The sequence below is a fragment of the Schistocerca nitens genome, chromosome 2, assembly GCF_023898315.1.
Source record: "Schistocerca nitens isolate TAMUIC-IGC-003100 chromosome 2, iqSchNite1.1, whole genome shotgun sequence".
NCBI classification, from domain to species: domain Eukaryota; kingdom Metazoa; phylum Arthropoda; class Insecta; order Orthoptera; family Acrididae; genus Schistocerca; species Schistocerca nitens.
This window is the reverse complement of record NC_064615.1, coordinates 463,838,375-463,853,615: the sequence shown is the minus strand read 5'-3', so window position 1 is coordinate 463,853,615 and position 15,241 is coordinate 463,838,375. Positions and strand designations below refer to the sequence as shown.

Here is a 15,241-nt window from a genome sequence, read left to right as displayed (position 1 = left end):
CCCGCACGGCGCGTAAACAGAATTCCGGCCGCCGGCCCCTGTTGCCGTCCTGTGCGTCGTGCTATATACATCACGATCGGTCAGAGTGCCCCCAGCGTTGGGCCATTTGTCGCAAATGTAATAAAAAAGGTCACATTGCTAAAGTTTGCCGCTCAGCCTCAAAAGCATCGAAGGAAGCAAGTACAGAGGACATGGACGTTGACATTCAGGAAGTTTCATCGGGCCAGGCTCCCGACGCATCGGCCCACAAACTCTTTATCGAGGTGTCGGTTCGGTCGCGCCGGTTACAACTGCAAGTAGATACGGGGGCGGCAGTTTCGTTGTTGAATGCACAAACTTATTCCGACCTTGGATCGCCCCCGTTGGCGCCAGTTTACCGGCGTCTACGCGGTTATGGTAAACAGTTCATTCCCCTACTGGGTCAATTCACTACCAACGTGACTTACAAATCAGTCACTCGGCCTATTACTTTTATTGTTGTCAGTGATGTGAGCTCCGCTAACCTTTTTGGCCTGGATGCCTTTCAAGCTTTCGGTTTTTCTATTGCTGACACCATACAGTTGGTCTCCGAAGACGTTCCCTATCATTCATTGGAATCTTTGATCTCAGACTTTCCAGATATTTTTGAGGAGGGCCTGGGGCGTGTTTCCGATTTTGAAGCTCACTTAACGTTGAAGGCGTCGGCTCGCCCGCGTTTTCTACGCGCGAGACAGATCCCCTTGGCTCTCCGCCCTCAGGTAAAGGAAGAGCTAGACCGGCTGACAGCCCTAGGTGTCGTTCTTCCCGTTTCTTCCAGTGAGTGGGCTTCGCCCCTCGTTATTGTCAAGAAGCCCTCGGAAAACTTACGTCTTTGTGGCGATTTCAAGGCCACCATTAATTCCCAATTGGTGGTGGACACCTATCCTTTGCCTCGTGCTGATGAATTGTTCTCCACCGTGGCGGGTGGCCAATATTTTTCGAAAATCGATCTGTCGGAGGCTTATCATCAGATACCTCTTGATGAGGACTCCAAACGGCTGGCGGTCGTCAACACCCCGTTTGGCCTTTACCAATACCAGCGGTTGGCTTTTGGAATATCCAGTGCCCCGGCGATATTCCAGCGTTATCTTGAGCATGTCACGTCGACAATCCCTCATTGTATTAATTACCTGGATGACATAATTGTCACAGGCCGCAGCACGAAGGAACACTTGCACAACCTTCGCACCCTCTTTCTCAAATTCAGGTCTGTGGGCTTGCGTTGCAACCTGCATAAGTCAACCTTCTTCCAACCGTCCATTGAGTATGTGGGCTACACCGTATCTCGGCATGGCATACAGCCACTAGGAAGTTTGGTCCAAGGTATCGTCAACCTTCCTCGGACCACTTCGCTGAAAGAGTCACAAGCTTTCTTAGGCAAGATAGCCTATTACCACCGGTTCATTCCCAGGGCTTCCACTATAGCCCACCCCCTGTACTGCCTTCTGCACAAGGGTGTTCCTTTTGATTGGTCGCCTGCATGTGAGCGAGCGTTCACCTCGTTGAAAGGCCTCCTCACTTCAGCCCCTTGTTTGGCTACTTTTGATCCCCGTAAGCCGTTGGTCCTGGCTACAGATGCTTCGCAGTATGGGGTGGGGGCGGTCCTGGCCCATCGCAACGCAGACGGTTCCGAGCAACCACTGGCATTTGCGTCTAAAACGCTTAGTCCCGCGCAGGCCCATTACTCCCAGGTGGAAAAAGAGGCTTTGGCCATTGTCTACGCTGTTACCAAGTTTCACCCTTTCTTGTACGGCACGAAGTTTCAGTTAATCACTGACCATAAGCCGTTAATATCGTTATTTGGTCCTGCCTCTCAGATTCCGGATATGGCGGCCCACAGACTACAGCGATGGGCCTTGTTCCTCTCTAAGTACCATTATGACATTCATTTTCGCCCTACAGGACAGCATGCCAACGAAGACGCTCTTTCCCGTCTTCCGGTGGGCCCGGATCCTAACTTCGATCGAGAGGAGATTATGTGTTTTCATTTGGATGTGGCATCCCGCCAAGCAGTTGATGGCTTTTCGATCACTAGTTCTCGAGTCGCCAGGGAAACGGCGGCTGACCCGGTTCTCCGGCAAGTAGTTCGCCTCATTCAGCAGGGGTGGTCCTCCCGCCCTCCGGGCCGGGCCTCGGACCCTCTTCGTAATTATTTTCTTCTACGAGACCGCCTCTCGGTCTTGGAAGGAGTTCTCCTTCTGGCTACCGATGATACAGCTCCTTGCGTGGTTGTTCCTGCAGGTTTACGAAGGGAGGTCCTCACGTTATTACATGCGGGGCACTGGGGTGTTTCCCGTACTAAAACCTTGGCTCGCAGACATGTGTACTGGCCCGGTATTGACAGAGAAATTGAGCACTTGGTGGCCGCCTGTTCCCAGTGTGCGAGCCAACAGGCATCTCCCAGGGCAGCGTTCTCTTCATGGCCGCCGGCAACCCAAGCATGGGAACGTGTTCACATCGATTTTGCGGGCCCGTTTCTCAATGGCTTTTGGCTCATTGTCATTGATGCTTATTCCCGATTCCCATATGTGGTTCACTGCTCCTCAACCACTTCAGAAGTGGCAATCCAGGCACTAGCAAAAATCTTTTCTGTGGAAGGTCTGCCAATCACCCTGGTCTCAGACAATGGACCGCAGTTTATTTCACAGACCTTCCAGGATTTTTGTAGGCGCTTCGGTATTCAGCATGTTTGCTCTCCCCCCTTCCATCCACAATCGAATGGGGAAGCTGAGCGCATGGTGCGCACATTTAAGACACAGATGAAAAAGTATGTGCACGAATTTCCTGCAGAGGAAGCCTTGACGTTTTTCTTGACGGCATACCGGACCACACTAATGGGCGACCGCAGCCCCGCAGAGCTCCTCCATGAGCGTCAACCTAGGACTCTGCTGCACCTCCTCCGGCCGGGTCCTCGCCAGTCTTCACAAAACGAAGTACCTGGCTTTCCACTGGGTATGTCGGTCTGGGCCCGTGGGTTTGGTCGCAATCCACGTTGGATACCGGCGGTGGTCCTGCGCCGAAATGGCCGCCGGCTCTATACCTTGCAGGCGGGGGATCGGGTGGTACGTCGTCACCAAAATCAGCTACGCCCACGTTCGGGCACCCACCCTCCGACCTCTCGGACACCGGCTTCCCCATTGCCGGCACCTGTATTGGTTTCACAGGGGACGTTACCTCCTCTCCCCGCTGTGACTCTGCCGCACTGCGCTGGTTCTCCGCCTTGGCAGCCTCCAGTAGCTCCCGCACCGGCATCACCCTCATTCGAGATGCCCCAGCGAGAGCCAGCCCCCCTCGCAGGTTCGGTTTCTCAGGGGGCTAGTTCACCTGTGGTTGTCCCTTCCCCTTCGTCCCCACCATTGGGTCTTGCCCCTCCCGAGGTGGAACGGGATCTGGAGTTCGACAGCTTGTCACCCGTTCTGTCCCGAGCTCCAGTTGTGGGACGACGGGGGCCTCTTCGTGTGGGTCACTTCCAGCCATATTCAAAGGTTCCAGCTCGAGGGTTGGCAGATCCCCTCGACTCCGGCCATCCAATGGATGTGGAGGTCATCGCTCCTGCCCGACGCTCCACCTTCCGACGCAGTGGATCACAGTGGCTTCACCCCCCGAAGGAGGAGGAGTGTAGTAGCCACCAGAAAGATCACGGGAGGTGCACATTGGCACGGCGCGTCACGGGCGGTAGTTGCCGCAAGTAGAGTCCCGTCCACCAGAGGGCACGCGAGAATTCGGACGCGACCTCTGCCGGCATAACAACAAGAACAACAACAACAACTCCAGCAGCACGGGCCGTGCCCAGTCAGTCAACATCGGGCATGCCTAGGACACAGTCCCGGTCTACGCTAAGTGAAGTGCGAGGTAAACGTGAACAGTGTTACTACAACAATTCTCATGTTCTGATGTTAGATTTTGGATTTTGTGAAAGCAAAAGTGAGCTAATGTGGAAGGATGAATTAGAAATGGCTTTTTGACACAAAAACAATTGACTCCAGGCAGGGTCATTCAAGGGACTGAACCTCATACAGGATATTGCATGACACCAGTTAAGTGAATTTCCATATGCATTATCTCTTGGGCTAAAAATGCATTGCTGCATAAATATATGCAATTTATGCAATGTCTGCAAGAGTTTAATTTTAAAAGCTAAATCAAGGATGGTGCATCATATGTGGGGGCTGCCATTAGGACTTTTTTGGCTGGAGTATTAATAGTTTTTCTATTACAGGGAAAAGACACAAAGTAACATAGAATCTGGACACAGAGAGAACACAGAACACTGATTTGGAACTGGAAAGTGCAAAGGAACTTTACACATATGAGGTCTGTTTGAAAAATTCTGGAACATTCACAATTTTGCTACAATGGTGTAATGGAGTGAAATGCAGTTGGCATCCCGGCACACATCTGTGTTTAATGTGTGATTGCCAGTAGTTTCATTGTTGTATGTCTGTTAGTTATTGATCAGAGGTGTATTGAATAGGATGTAGTGTCACAAAGTTTGCGAATTTCAAGATGGCAGAGTTAGAGGAGCAATGCGTCTGCATTCAATTTTGCATGAAACTCAAGAGAACATTTACAGATGCACATAAAATGATGCAGGAAACCTATGAAACCTATTGAAGTATCTGTGGTCTGTTCGTGTATGCATTTGTGTTTGTGTGTGTTTTGGTGTGATATTTTTGTGTGTGTGTGTGTGTGTGTGTGTGTGTGTGTGTGTGTGTGTTATGGTGTGGTATATTTTTATTGTCTCTGTTTATGTGTGTGTGTGTGTGTGTATTTTGGTGTGGTACAATTTTGTGTGTGTGTGTGTGTGTGTGTGTGTGTGTGTGTGTGTGTGTGTGTGTGTGCGAGTCCGTCCGTCCGTCCGTCCGTCCGTCCAGATGGTGTGGGGAAGAGTTTTTTTGTTTTATGTTATCATTTCCTTTATTAAGTGTAGTAGGGAGCCTGTGTTGATGTGTGTTTGTTCATTTATCACATGTTTGTTTTCTGCTATGGCTTTCGGGATGTGGAAGTTTTCTTGCCTTTGTATAAGATGTTTGTCACGGTTGCTTATTCTCATTATTTTCATTTCTTGTTCCATGTTTGTACGATGATGGTTATAGTGTTTTAAATGCTCTGCAAATGTGGAATGGTTTGTTTCATACTTACAACACCTGATATGTTCTTTGTATCTTGTTTCAAAATTCCTGCATGTCATGCCTATGTATGCCTATGTCATGCCTATGTATACTGCATCACAACTTTGACATTCAAGTTTATATATTCCTGATTGTTGGAAGACAGGACTACAAAAGTTGAAAGTGTATTACTCATTTACTGTGTGACGTGTTTCAAGGGTATACCTCACAATCAGCCTATATGACATTACAAAAACCATTTCACAATAGGATCATGCAGATGTTAAACTGTCTTTTCATAAATGCTGTGGTTATACTGTGGAAGAAGAGAAGACCTAGTAAGAGGCATGTCACTTTGTACGCTGGGCTGATGTTTTCATGAAAATGTTTTGTAATAGTCACTCACTTTTGTACTGCCATATAGCCTGATGATAAGGTATACCATCAAAACATGTCACACATTAAGTAAGTAATACACTAGTTAACAAATCTTTTGGCTGGTCTTGGTAATTAAAAAACCTTTACATATTTTTGAGACAATAATGGTCAAAAAATAGTCAAAATAGCTTCAAACTCATATTTAATTGATGTTACTTGAAATGTTAATGGAAACATTCAATATCAAAGCATGTTGCCATTGTCATTTCATAAAAAACACAGATTAATTTTCATCAACATTCAAATTAAAAACAAAAGGTAGATCTGTATAAACTATCCTTTGTGATAGTGATGAAAACATGTTAGCATCCTTTGAATCAGCATAATGTTATTGTAATTCATATTGCAATGTATGAGATTGTTCATGTAAGGAGCATTACTTATTTATGCCACAGTGTTAATGTACTGGTAAAATTATTATCAAGTGTAAAACTTAACATAAGAACAATACTTCTTCCATTACTAAATCTATCAAATTAACACAACTTTGATTGTAATTTCATACATAACATGACACCAACAGTGTGATGATCTGTTATTTACTACTGTAAAATTATTTGAGGCATCTGGCTGAAGCCACATCAACTGTCTTGTAGCAGTCAGGGGTCCTTCTTGTAAGCCTACCAGTTTTCATGTAATATATTCTGTAACTCTTGGTCATTTAAAACCAAATATATTGACTACCATAACTTCATTGGTTTCCATGCTTACATCTTGTTTTTATATGTGGGAAGAATTCCAGGCAAATTACATTGGAGAGCAAGAAATTATTTATCTACTGTGTTAGATTTACAAGGACCACCAAATTGTACGTTAAGTAAATGAGCTTACTCCACTCATATTTTGCAATGATAACAGGATGCTCTAAGTTTCAGTGACTTCTGATTTTGAATTATTTTGCCTACAGGGATCATAAAAACAGAACAAAATATTTTCAGTGGCTTATATGAACTAGCAGGGAATATTAACTCTCAAGTGACAAGAACAGCTCAAATGGATAATTCTCCTGAGAAATTATAGATGAAGAAACTTTATATTGACTGGAACATAACACAGACTGCTAGCCAGTAATTGGTTCTCACTATTAAGAACAAGGAGCATTTGAGAATTTTTATCAATAATATTCAGAAGATCCATAAAGGAATAGTCGGTATGTTGAAATCAGTGAGAAGATTACAAAAAGGAACTATCTTAACAGCAACAAAATATTCCAGTATGCCAAAAACTTCAAAATGAAAATTTTTTGAGAGAATTTCTAATTGAAGTCAAGCTACACAATCCTGTGTAAGAAAAGAATGTCAACATGGATTTCTTGGAACAAACATGTATAAATTACAGAAGAAAGAAATGAAATATTATGTGACCCATATGAAAATGTAGTTGATACAGGCCTCTGTACATTTGGCATACCAGTGCTCCCAAAGAACTTTAAAAAAGTAAGACATTATATAATGAAGCCAATGTGGCACCTCATACGCCAAAAATTCCACAATGTCACATTAGGAATGCAAAGCAGCTAATGAATAAAACCTCTTCTGTCTTTAGAGACATGTCTCAGTTGCTCTGTGAATTTTTTAGTCTGATTTAAGAACTCATGTCATGAGTTTGATTACATATCTGAAGCATTTTATACATTATTTGCCTTAGAAAATCTATTACATAAGCTGATAGCTTAAAAACATACCCAGGCAAGCTGCTCTCTTAGAAACTACTTAACATTGATGTGTAGGAGCATAAGTATACTAACTTCAATATATGATTTCTCTTACAGATGTCTTACTATTTTATCCTCTCCAGATCTGACATACACAGTTTAATATTTGACGTTTTATTCAGATTTTCTAAAAAGTTTAGTGCACGCTGTCTGTTGTCTGGGAATACACAGTATATAAAGATAATAATGCAGAAAGAAAAACCCTTTGTCCCATATTTCCAGGTGGTACCAGTACCTTCACCTCTAACCCATGGGATCTGAATCCTTTCCTCCAACACCAGCTTCTCTGGATTACAGAGGTAGGGATTGTACCAGCAAAACATTGTCTGAGCTGACTTTGTCCTGCCACACAAGGCCATGAAAAGATCTACTTCCCTTAGTCCAGTAAGTCAAAGACTGCATCTGAGATATCCACTTGCCACCCCCCCACCCTCACTTGACACCTAACGGATACGTACAAAAAGTGCTTGCAAATTCTGAACATGTCATGCTACAGAATGACATGATCTGGCTCGCATTAAAGCCTCTGTACTCAAGTCTCTTCAAAGTTCTCAAAAGAGACACGCATGTGTATGGCACTCTGATTAACAATGAACCAAGAACTGTCTTGATTAAATGCTTGAGACCAGATTGGGCTCCCAGTCAGAACATTGGCCATGGTGGTAGGAACAATGATGACAACTACCATTCATTTCCCAATACACAGGTGGTATACCCCAATAAATCACATGCTGTCACCATCCACTTACTCCTAAGTCATGTCAACCCATATGACATCACCATCCAGCTTGCTCATAACAATCTCTGCCTCACAGCTCATAACAGTGACATGACCCCATGCAATGTCACACACATTAAATGCCTCAACCACATATACATTCTCCCCAGCAATATTGACTTTGCTTTCATATCATTTTACCTTTCAATGGATGGTGTTCTCACCATCCTCTGACAACCATTTTATACAACACTGATTCATGATGAGAGGGATCCCGCCACCGAGACGACCCCTCGGGTGTCTCCCCCCTCCGCCCTCAGATGTTGTTATCAGTTTCCGTTACAGGTGCATCTGGAGCCTTCTGTGTCACCTCCTTCACTACCAGCTTTACAGCACCAGCATCACACGCAACAAGATTCTGAGAAATGGTAAAGCTATGGCCTGCAGATCAGCCACCCATGACATAGCTGGTCATGCACTCTGTGCACACGCTCACTCCAATGATGATGCAGTACATGCTTCCTCTCCAGCACTCCACAGTATGAGGAGGAGGTGGAGGGGGGGGAGGGGGGGAGAGTGGGAGGAGGGAGATCTATGTGGGGATATCGACAGCAACATGCTTAGCTGTTGAGCAAAGGGAGGTTCATCTTTGGATGGAGCAAAGACTTCAGTGTTTCAGTGGCACAATTGAATGTGGACGTGTCATACCATACTTATCAAATAAATATTTTCTGAAATTAATAAAGCAGACTGCATCATTAGGATATTTCTTACTACTAAACCATGAAAAGGCTTTCAAGTTCACATAAAATTAGGTCTCCTTTGAGAATGTTTAAAGTTGCAAATGTTTGAATGTTATTCATATGTGATTGACACAAAACTCATTAATAGTTTACAACAATTTGAATTAAAATTTCAAGAAAACCACATAAACTTCAGCATTTTAGCAGATTGTACAACATTACTTGTAGCTCAGATTTTTTATAATATGAAACAAGCAGAGGTAATATCTTCTTCAAAGTTTACGACAAGCACCTCTGTGGAAAATTAATTCATGTTTTTAATTTTAAATATTTTATTTTTACAAATAAAATAGAAGTAGAGTAATCAAAATAATAAGTAAAAACAAAAACTGAGTAAGCGATTCATAGTAAAGCATCTCAGTTTCTAATACAAAAACTGAGTAAGTGTTTCATGGTAAAGCATCTCAGTTTCTAATATCATTCATAGCAACATCACAACATAAACAAACTTTTCTTCTTCTGTCTATATCTACATATGCATTCAAAATCCATCATAGGGTATACTGTAATAAATGGAAGGGTACTAGTGTTATTTTTCATCCATCCTACTCCAATCACTGAATTTGCACTCGAGAAATGCCTTTCAGTATGGCAGCATAAAACAGAAAATAAGATGAATATTAGCTTTCAACATCTTGTCGATGATAAGTTCATTAGATACGGATCTATGGTGGCTTGATACATACAGTCTTACCAACTAGGTTATTATACTAGCTCTACATGAAATGATGTAATGTTTGTTCATTTGTCTGACAATTTTTTTGCTTAGAATACTAAGACAATGACTTTCCTTGATGCACAGCATTATTTTTAATTTAATTTTTCACTGAAGTTGGTTGAACATTTCTGTCATCATGCAGACTTCACAAGGCAATGATGGAATGTGCAGCTTTTATCTATCTCTGCTTTAATTCAATATGATAATTATTTACACTGACCTTCTTCCTTAGGCTCATTACAGAGAGTTTCAGGCTGGTAACTACTTTCTTCACAACTAGGTTTATGCGGTTCCACTTTAAATTCCTCAGAATGAGTTTTATGGTGTGTTGGTTTTGGCCCTGGTCTCATAACTAGAGGGAATGGGGTTTAAACACCTGTCAATACCAATTTATATTTTCAGTGGTTTCCTTAAATCACTTAAGTTAAATGCTGAGATGGATAATTCAAAACAGCTATGGCAAACTTTCTTCATTATCTTATGCTGTCTGAGCATGTGCTCCATCTCTAATAGTCTTGTCACCATGGAAATTAAATTCAAGCCTGTTTTCCTTTCAAAGCTGTGACTAGATTTTGGGTTTGTTACTGGATGAGGTTGCACTGTGGTTAAGCCACTGTACTTCCAGTATGGAGGAGTGGGAGACAAATCCTTATCTAGCCATTCAAATTTGTTTCCTTTTTATGGTTTCCCTACATTACTTAAGACAGATCATGGTCCTTTGAAAACCTAACAGCAAGCTTCATTTGCCATCTTTATCCCTTCTGACATACTGCTCTATCTCTAATGACCTTGTTATTTACTGGACAAAAAGCATAATCTACCCTCCTATTATTTTCCCTTTTCTGATCAGCAAAAGAGTACTTAATCAGTGTCAGGTGCAGTATGTGATTGGATTGAACAGTTACTGATAAAGGAATCACAGTAAAACAATGCTGATTCTCACTGTTAGAGAATGACAAAATTTTATTCACTAAACACGATATATAGTGCATACACACATTACCAGAAAAGGCCTCCTTGTACCACTCAGTCCACTGTGTAAGCCTCAGATGGCAGCACAGTAAAAGCAACTGAAAAGAGTGCCAAACAGATGTGTGAAAGCATAACATTGTTAATGAATAGCAAAGAAACAAACAAAACAAAACTATTTAATTGATTGTTATAACACTACCACTTCAATTATTAAATGTTTAAAACTTTCATTGTCTTCTGACTAAAATATTCAGTGCCAACAGCAAAAATTAGCTGTCTTAGTTTATCAAAGCTGCTTTGGTAAGTGGCTTGGTGAGGTCATCTGCTTGCTGATCTGAAAAACTGTGACGTTCCATGTTGTCGATGCCCAAGTTGAATTTTTCTTGTATAAAATGATACTTCACTTCTATTTGTTCTCAATCAACTGCATGGCATACTAACAGTCCACATACAAGATAGTAGTTGTTTCTTTTGGCCTCATAACATTTTGTAAAATTGACTGGATCCTCATAATTTCTTTTACAACTAGGTGGGAAGCTGGACATCATGCTACTGTTGTTGACAAGGCCTTCTGCCTCTGAGAGTTCCAAGTATTGTGTTTTACCATGTTTAACAACAAACCTGTGGTTGATTTTTGAATAACATGATTTCCTGCATAGTCTAAATCACTCAAAACAGACAAATGCATATCTTCATCCCCTAGATAATATAATCCATAATAATCCATAAGAGTGTGTGTGTGTGTGTGTGTGGTTTGAGGTTTTCGGGCACTAAACAGCGTGGTCATCAGTGCCCAAACGCATAGAAACAGGAACACATGCAGTGAAGGGACGAAGACAGACAGTGAACAAGGAGAACGGCTAAAAGACACAGACCTGACGCAGTTACAAATCCTCACATACAGAGGCAAAACAAGAGGAGAAGAAACGCACTGAAAAAGGAAAGGAAACACAAGGAAAAGAGAACAGCAATCAAAGTGAAACAAGTAGGTAATCATGACTGGCGGACCTCTTACCTAAAGCCTGGGTGAGCCAGTCACCCAGCAGCACATTAAAATCCTCTCCCTAAAATCCGAGGCAACAAATTGGACAGGACACAAAACCATAAGACCATAACCACAGTCGTTGCGTCGTCTTGCAAAATAGAGGGCAAATCCGGTGGCAAGGAAACCACCGCCCTCTGGTCAGAGAATAAAGGACAGTCAAGTAAAATGTGGCGGACAGTTATCTGGACGCCACAAGCACTGCAGATTGGGGAGTCCTCCCGACGGAGTAAAAAACCGTGCGTTAAGGGACTGTGCCCGATGCGGAGGCAAGTGAGGAGAACCTCATCCCGCCTGCATGACTGGTAGGACGTACGCCATGGCCGCGTCGTGGCCTTGACCAAACGCAGCTTATTTTCACCGACTGTCAGCCACTCCTCTTCCCATTGACACATAACACGAAAACGCAAAATGGAGGTAACAGCATGGAGGGGGATGGCACATTCAACAACGTGAGGGAGCGAACATGCATCTTTGGCGGCCAAATCCGCCAGTTCGTTTCCCCTAATACCCACGTGCCCTGGCACCCAGCAGAAAGAAACCTCCTTCCCCTGCCGTTGCAGGTGGAGTAGGGCATCATGGATGTTCTGGACGACTGTATCCGCTGGGTACAAGTGTTGCATGGTCTGAAGGGCACTCAGGGAGTCAGAACAGATGAGAAACTTAAGACTGGGAACACATCTCATCTGCTACAATGCCCGCAAGATCGCAAACAATTCGGCATCAAAGATGGTAAACGCTGCAGGAAGCCATAACTTGATAACTCGATCAGGGAAAACAACAGCACAACCAACAGAGTCCCCCTGTTTAGAGCCATCCGTAGATAATGGTACATGGTCGGCATGCTGGTTTAAAATATCGTAAAATAAGGAAGTAAAAACAAATGCAGGAGTGCAGCTCCTCTGGTACTCTGACAAGTCTAAAAGGACGCTGGGCCTCTGGAGCAACCAGGGAGGCAGGCGGGTAAAACCATGGAGTTGGGGTGCCACACGCTCCACACCAAGGGACTCAAGCAAATGCTTGGAGATAATTTCCTTTGAGTACTTTCAGATTCTCCCCACAGCATTCCATTTTATCTTTTCTGGATTTCTGAGATGCTGATTAGCACAGTGCACTGCAAAAGAGATGTCAGCTCTGGTTACTATGAATAGATAGTGCAAGATTCCAATAGCTTAACGGACTGGACCATTAATTATTTTTGAACTGAGTCCCAGGTCATAGTAAATATGTTCCCTGTCAGCTGCAGCATTGGCATTCTCCATGTTGTACCATTCCAGCACAGCCCTCACATATGTCTCTTTATTTCAGAAGATAGAGCCACTTTGAAACTGTTCTATTTGCAAACTGAGATAATGCCTAGCAGTGCTCATGGTTTCATCAGATTTCTGCTCCAAATCATTCAGCAACACATTGATCACTTATCTAGACTACAGTACAGAGACTATCATCAATGTGAATGACTAGGAGGCTCAAGAGTCCATCCTTGTCATTTACAACAACATAGGGCTCTGCATCTCTTGCTATTATGCCAGATTTGTTTGGAACACTGGAAAATGATTGATTCCATAGTCTACATGTTTGTTTGAGTCAATAGATACTTCTACTCAACTTGCATACTCTTTTTCTTAATCAGTATTGACTGTATAAAAATGCAGTTTCATCTGCAAACTGCTCAATTTTGAAGACTTTGGGTGCTGCAATAGATAAGATTATTCTTACGGAGTCAGATCTTACCAGTGGACTAAAGATTTCAGCATCGTCCATGCAGTGCCTCTATCAAAATCCTTTAGCAACAAGTTGAGTTTCTGAATCCATCCACAATCCATCTGCTTTCCTCTTCACTTTGAATACCCAAATACTGTCAAGTATTTCTTGGTTTTATGGAGGTTCAATCATGAAATAAGTTTAATTAGGATGAAGTGCATGCATTACTTCCTGAATGGCCTGCTTCCAGTTTTCTGGGTTGTCAGAGTCCATTGCATCTTTGTGTGAGATGGCTTCATAACAGTGTGTTACATATGCAGAATTTACATTAAGGTTGATATATCTAATAGGCTTCTTGATTTTTGTCCTGTCTTGTAGGTTTCGGCCTTTTAGATTAATGGATTCTGTGCTGATTGATTTCAGAATCTGGTTCTTCCTCAGGTGATGTAATTTTATCTTCTTCTGTCTGATTCAGGCTTTCTTCTTGAGTAGGCTGTTCATCCTCAATGATCTCACAAAATAAGAATGATTCATTTTCTTTCAGGACAATTTTTTCAGACTGATGAGCCTGATATAAACTTTTTTTCTGATTCCTTAAAATAAATTTGTCAGTCTTTCTAAATCTTTTTCACACAAGGAAAGTTTTTGTGTGCAAGTCTTTTGTGCTAGATTTTAAGATCTACCTTAGTAGCTATATTTGCCTGAATAATTTCATTTTCACTCAATGAAATCTTAAACTTCATCTTATACAACATTTGTTGATGAACTCCCACTGCAACAATATTTCTTCTCTTCAAGATTCTGCATGTTGTCTAACCAGATTTAAATGTTGTACCATTGTCAAGAGCTGCTACAAGTGAGAACTGAACAGAATCCCTGGAACATATAAAATATCAGACAGATTTCTCTCACTCCATCTTTTTCCATCACAGGCTAAAATTTTTATGTTATCATTTCCTTGTGATGAAATAAAGCTACCATCACCAATACAAATTGAAGATTCACTCCCAAATGGATTGTAATTTGTAAACCACTCATTTTGATTACACACATGCTCAGTAGCACCAGAATCTAAAAACCAAATGTTTTTATCTACACACTTACCTGCTCCTGATAGAAAAAATTTTGCATATCAGGGCATCCCCTTTCAGTTTATATTAATTCTGTCCTTGACCCTTTGATACAAGGTTTCTACATTCAAGGTTTCTACATTCTTTCACATAATGACCATGTTTATTATATTTAAAGTAAACATTTCTGCAGTTTTGAACTGATGACCGGGTTTATTACATTTGAAGCATTTATGTGGTTTTCTTGAAAATACAGGGTAAAAAAAAGGTGTCAAATACTTTGGTTGGTAGTATTCATCAAAATAAGAAAAAAAGTCCAATAAACAGGGATCTGGAAACACATACTTTCTGAGGTAAACACCTGTGCAACACTTGGTTGCAGATATTAGCACAGGCATTGCATTGGTAAACTGTCAAATGTGTCTGCAAGGTATTTATTATGATGTCTTACTCACAGTACTCTATCTTCCATTTGTACCCGTATCATTCAAGCTGCGGGCCTATGGGGTATCGTCTCAGTTGTGCGACTGGATTCGTGATTTCCTGTCAGGGAGGTCACAGTTTGTAGTAATAGACGGCAAACCATCGAGTAAAACTGAAGTGATATCAGGTGTTCCCCAGGGAAGTGTCCTGGGACCTCTGCTGTTTCTGATCTATATAAATGACCTGGGTGACAATCTGAGCAGTTCTCTTAGGTTGTTCGCAGATGATGCTGTAATTTACTGTCTAGTAAGGTCATCCGAAGACCAGTATCAGTTGCAAAACGATTTAGAAAAGATTGCTGTATGGTGTGGCAGGTGGCAGTTGACGCTAAATAACGAAAAGTGTAAGGTGATCCACATGAGTTCCAAAAGAAATCCGTTGGAATTCGGTTACTCGATAAATAGTATAATTCTCAAGGCTGTCAATTCAACTAAGTACCTGGGTGTTAAA

At 42.3% G+C, this 15,241-nt stretch overlaps 1 protein-coding gene across 1 annotated transcript in view; it reads right to left on the bottom strand.

The window, feature by feature from the left end:
* The window catches only part of LOC126236355 (UPF0193 protein EVG1 homolog), a 333,107-nt gene that overhangs the window by 77,209 nt on the left and 240,657 nt on the right, over positions 1-15,241 (bottom strand). Inside the window, exon 3 of the mRNA XM_049945586.1 lies at positions 10,524-10,590. The gene's annotated coding sequence lies outside the window, so the exon portion shown is untranslated. The remainder of the gene's footprint in view (positions 1-10,523; positions 10,591-15,241) is intronic.